Below are 5,743 nucleotides of genomic sequence, written 5' to 3'. Positions count from 1 at the left end.
ACATAAGGAGATGCAATTGAATGTGGAAGCTTTTCCAGACATATAAAAGGTATTGGCCGATTAAGTGAATCAGAAGTGAAGATCACAGGATGTCCCTGGTTTCACAAATACGAAGACTTGAACTGCAACAGCATTTCCATTTTCTCCAACCAAAGAAATGCAAGCACATCAGTAGCAAACAATGTCATAAATTGGTTTACTTTATGACTCCATGAAACTTTGAAAAGTCCATTTTTTTTCCTACTAGCTTTACAGCTAGGGTGGCGTTCCATCCTGTCTGTGTAGTTTAGAACCTCAGTTTTGGGAGGCCACTACTGCTGTGCAGGACCAGAAACAAGTGGCAGGAATACCATGGGGGTCTCTCCTTGTGCTCTCGTCCGTGAGCCTTTACAAAGGAACGGCAATAACACTTACAATCTCATATGCACTTCCTCGGCCCTAGCTGCACCAAAGACAGGAGGAACTTTGGGCTTGTTTTTTCATTCGGCAGCTCTTAATCTGCTATGGACTGTTTCTGCATCTCACGCCTAAAGTTGCCTGTTTGAGGGAGAAGGAGGGAAAGAACCTCCCCCAGCCTAAGTCCAATTAGAGTCCTGGTAGTGGGAGCAGGTAGGAGCGTGTTCAGGTGGTTCCTAAGCTGCCTCCACATTTACCCCTTTGCAGCAGAATGAGCAGAACCTGAACCACCTGATTACTTCTTTTCAGAGCAGCAGCTGAGTTACCACTGCTTTTAATGTTCTTGGTCAAAAAATGGAGTGATAGCCTTCCGCTCCTAACTTGTTTAGTTGTAGTTGTGTGTTACAGTGGGGGTTGACACCATAGTCTAATCGTATTTTTCTTTTCTCTCTCTTCCATATGCATCGATGCCAGTCTGGTGAAGGTGAGTTGACACTTTAACACTGATAATGGAATTGTCCTAAATTTGGGGTTCTTCCATTTTAAGCAAACGTGAGCATCATAGATGGAATGTGTATTTACCAAAAGACAGTGCTAAAATGAAGAAAAAAAAATTCAAAGTACTTCTGGAGGTTTGGTGTTCCACTGAATCTGTATGTTTACCCGTTTCTGTATCCTTTTCTGGGGAGGAAGGGAAACCACTGCCTTTAGAAAGCCTCTGGTATGGCATCGGTACCCAACAAGCCCCCTGAGCCACGTTTTAGTCATTTCCTAATACACTCCCCACTCGTGCTAGATGGGTTGTGTGAGAGAGGTACTCACGTGCTGCTCAGCCAGCAATGAGCTGGAAGTTACTGCAGCTGCCTCTGAAGAGAGAGTCAAATGCCGTTTGGGTACTCCCATGTATTAGATTCAAAGTTTGTCATTAGCTGTGCCCCATCCCTCAAGGAAGAGGCTATTATTGACAAGAACATTTTTAGAAAAGTATCTCAATCTAAGCAGCCTCCTTTGCCTCCTCCATAGAAATCGAACTTGCCTTCTGAAATCCTCAGACGGATTTCAAGCAACTGTTGGTTTTTCACGTAACGATATGGCTTTTTCAGTTTTTGCTGTGCATTGCACAGTGAACGGCTGGAAGAGTCATGAGAGAGGGACACTGAGAGCATAGCCCTGTGAAATTATTATATCCTATATGGTTGCTATTTTATTGTGCGTGATCCACGTTCTTCTCTGTCAGATGAATAATCTGTTGCTGTGTACCTCCCGCAGACCTGTCTAAGGAGCTCTAGTGCTGTTCCTCTTGCGTTGCAACTTGCAGAAAGAGCATTACCACTGCTGCCATGTGGCCTGTTGAGGGCAAAGCTTGAGTGAAATGTTGGGTTCATTCCAGAACAGAGGAGGGATAGGGCAAGGTTGAATCCTACTTCCCCGTGTTCCGTAGTGACAGAAAATCGTACTCCTTTGTGCTCTCTGATCTTGGTTGTAACGTTGTGTTTTGAAGGTTATGAAGAAATAAGAGATCTGACTTGTGCATCCTGGGATCCTGTGGTCATCGATCTAACTCAGGATGATTCTGTTGTGGTAAGTAATGAACAGCTCGCTTATCTACATCTTGTCCTTAGATTAGGTCTGTTTTGTGCTCCCTGACAGAATGTGTCTTTAAGGATAAGTTGTAGGTTAAACTTTGGCTTGTCCCTGCCTGAAAGCCATGTGTTTCAGGTTAACACGGAAGCTGCTCTAGGGGTGTACTTGCAGATAGTGGAAGAGTCATCTAAAAGAGCTTGTTGCTCCAGAGCCTGGGGAGAATAGATACCAGTCATAGGCAGCACACGATCAGGAGGCGCAATTTCAAATGGAAGTTGTGATACATATATCAAAGGTGTAGGCAGACAATATAAAATACAAAGTGAAGGAGATCAGAGGTGAAGTCTTTGACTTTACAAAGGCAAAGCTTTATTTTGTGGAGATGCCAAGCACCACTGGAGCTGACTGTGGCACAAACTATTTCAGTTTTTTACTCCACAAAGTCTTTTAGACAATCCACTTCTCTTTTACTGCTGTTTTTAAAGCTAGCTGTGTATTCGGTCCAGTCCCAGGGTTCTTTAGAACCTGAGTTTTGGGAGGCCACCACTGCTGTGCAGGACCAGAAATAAGTGGTGGGAAGAGCATGGGGGGTCTCTCCTGGTGCTCTCGTTCGTGAGCCTTTGCAAAGGCAAGGCCTCAAGCGTGACAAGATCATGTGCACTGCCCCGGCCCCAGCTGCACCAGAGACAAGAGGATCTTTGGGCTTGTCTTTTTCATTCGGCAGCTCTTAACCTGCTATGAACCGTTTCTGGATCTCACACCTAAAGTTGCCTGTTTGAGGGAGAAGGAGGGGAAGAATCTCCCCCAGCCTAAGTCCAATTACAGTCCTGGTAGTGAAAGCAGGTAGGATTGTGTTCAGGTGGTTCCTAAGCTGCCTTCACATTTACCCCTTTGCAGCAGAGTGAGCAGAACCAGGAGCACCTGATTACTTCTTTTCAGACCAGGAGCTGCGTTACTGCTACTTGCGACATTCTTGCTCACAAAAACAGACTGATATTCAGCCAATCATAGCTTGTTATAGTCTAGCTTCACAGCTTCTCTGATGTTTGTACATAACACTTGTAGGGCACGCTGAAGTCTATTTGCTTTTTTCTTTTCTCTCTCTTTCTTCAATTCAAGGATTTTGAAGGTGAGTTGACACTTTACAACCAATAATGCAATTGTCCTAAATTTTTTTATGCTTTTTTCCCAATGAACTTGCACAGCATTGATTGGATCTGCTTTGACCAAAATAGAACATACAGTAGTAAAATATCTGTCCATTGTCTTTGAGAATGGATCAGTCTGTGTTTGATAGTAGCTACCAGAGATTGTAGAAAGTATCTGAAAGAACATACATCAAAGCTCCTCAAAGTATGGCTTATTTTTTAGTTTTGGAAACACAGATATTCTGTAAGCCCTGAGATGGTAATAGTTTTCATCAGCACTTTCTTCACTGGACTCTCTGCTTTGGATAAGGAATTGTCAAAAGGATGATTGGCCTGTGTTGTGGTAAAGGAACTAAAGACAAAAGTCACACACCATTTATAAGCGTGCATTTGAGGGATAGTTCCAGGGCTATATGTTTATAATCTAACTTGCCATAATTAAATTACAGAGAGACAAGAAGATGTCCCAGACTGACGGACCAGAGATGGTGGGACTTCTGTGACCTACGGCATAAGGAACGTGAAAAAAGAGAGGATGATATGTATGTAACCCGTGAAGTGTCTTCCTAAGGACTAATTTCTGATATACAGTACAAACTGGAAAACTGCTTTGCAGGCTTTTAGCTGTGTTGGATTACTGTACAAAAGCTTCACGCCTAAGATATAATTGCACTGTAGACGAGAAGTCATTCCAAAAAAAAACCCCTAAAACCACCAGGTTTTGTTCTGTTGATCATCAAATCCTTCCCTAACACCTCTGATGCTATAGGGACTTGAGAGACCCTGAAATGCTGTGAACGACAGAGCCGAACAGTAGGAAAAAGCACTTCCTATAATCACACATTTTACAAGGAAGGAGTTTGTTGGTATGACTATGTTACTGGGCTGGGATGTTACTCAATTAGAGTAGGAGGTGCTTTGATTTCTGACAACTGCTTTGGCTTCTAGAAACGATAGCTATATTTTTTCCGCAAACCCTTTGTTAAGCCCTATTGAAGATTAATCGTACCATACGTGCACAGCACAGTGCTGTAGACTGCTGTGACCTGTACCAATAGAGCAGGGTGAGGAACTGCACCTCCTTCCTAAGGAAGCGCTGTTTCCTTCAGGTAAGGGAGACCCTAACTACTTACTGAATGAAACAGACTGAGAGAGTTATAGGTACGCGGGGACCTTCAGGTGAAATGCATCGTGGCTACTTCGTGCAGTCGCATGATGACATGATGTTTTATGTGTGGGTAACCCTCAGTGCACAGTGAAATTAATGGATGCCCCTTCTTTCTGGTTTTGTTCTCTCTCCTGCCAGGCCGTCTGGTCCCATTAAATGTCCAATTTGCATGGACATCTACTCGGAGGTAAGGAGCCACATGTTGCCATTGTTTCTTTTTTGTCGGAGGGTGAGCGGGGCAGAGAGTGAGCTGTGCAAAGGTGAATTCTTTATTCTAAACACCTGTTGTGATTTATTTTCTTCCAGATTGTGCAAAAGGGGAAGCAGCTGATATCAACTAGATGTGGACATCTCTTCTGTTGTTGCTGCCTGTTCACCGCCCTTGTAGATACCACACGCTGCCCTGTCTGCAGGGAGGAAATTCTACGAGAAGAGTGTCATCCTGTTTACTTATGAGTTCTTCTGTTTTTTAAAAAAATACTTAACTGCAATTGTTTTGTGTTCTGAAGGTTTAATAGTTTAATATGTCAAAATAAATTTTGTTTTATTTGAGAATATCTTGTATGTCTATAGACAGCTTTTTTACAGTCCAAGCTGCTTCTTGTTACGTCCCTGGTTCTCATGTTAAATTTATGGCTGTCTCTAAACTAGACCAGCAGCCTGTATTAGAAAGGATGCGGCTACCCTTTTCCTACTGCTCTTTTAAGGCGGCTTAAATCAGAGGAGTCTGAATGTTTTGTTATTTCTTACTCTAAATTATTCACACCCTCACGTGCAGATAGGGAAGAGTTACCTTTCAAAATACAGGTGAGCAACATACCGTTTCTTTACACTGCTGGGGTTTTTCTCTTAGAAACATATTTCTTTCTCCTATACCATCTTTACCCAAGAAGAATAAGTTCTGTAATGATGACTCATTTCATCAATAATCAATATGAAATTGACAACCAGGGTAATGCAATAAAATAACCTGCTGTTAACCAGCAATCTGTTTTTCTAATGTAGAAGGCTGAGCACACACACAGGCTGTACTGATGGAAGATTCCTTGTCCCTTCCTTTAAGCCCTTGGTCTTCTTCTGCTGAAATCTCTCCGAACTACCCTCTGGTCTGCAGTTTAGGTTTGACACTTTGGCAGGAGGAATCATGCAACAATTGCAGAAAGCTGTTCTCACTTGGACTCTGATTATCGATCCCATTTTTGAAGGAGAAAAGGAGAAAAATATAAACGTGAACCAGATATGAAAGTTTGTGAAGCTGAAGTTCAGATCCTGGGGAAGACCATTCCTGGGCAAGAAGCCAGGGAAGAAGCATGGTCCAGGGATTAGGTGGAATGGGTAATCTGTGGGATGTCCACAGTGCCACAATGTCTGGAGTAAAGTGTGAGATGAGTGGGGAGGATGGTGCTGGTGTCTGGAGTGGGAACCAGTGCTGGAGCATCGTGAGCCA

General features: G+C 43.2%; 1 long non-coding RNA gene across 1 annotated transcript; it reads left to right on the top strand.

The window, feature by feature from the left end:
* Nucleotides 1–1,910: 1,910 nt before the first annotated feature.
* LOC128850773 (uncharacterized) lies at nucleotides 1,911–4,465 on the top strand. Its single transcript, XR_008448068.1, has 3 exons — nucleotides 1,911–1,977; nucleotides 3,578–3,670; nucleotides 4,435–4,465. It is a non-coding gene; the product is annotated as an uncharacterized LOC128850773 (long non-coding RNA).
* Nucleotides 4,466–5,743: the final 1,278 nt, after the last annotated feature.

This window comes from Cuculus canorus, unplaced genomic scaffold, assembly GCF_017976375.1.
Source record: "Cuculus canorus isolate bCucCan1 unplaced genomic scaffold, bCucCan1.pri scaffold_69_arrow_ctg1, whole genome shotgun sequence".
NCBI lineage: Eukaryota > Metazoa > Chordata > Aves > Cuculiformes > Cuculidae > Cuculus > Cuculus canorus.
The sequence above is the reverse complement of the archived record's forward strand: the minus strand, read 5'-3'. Positions and strand labels throughout refer to the sequence as shown.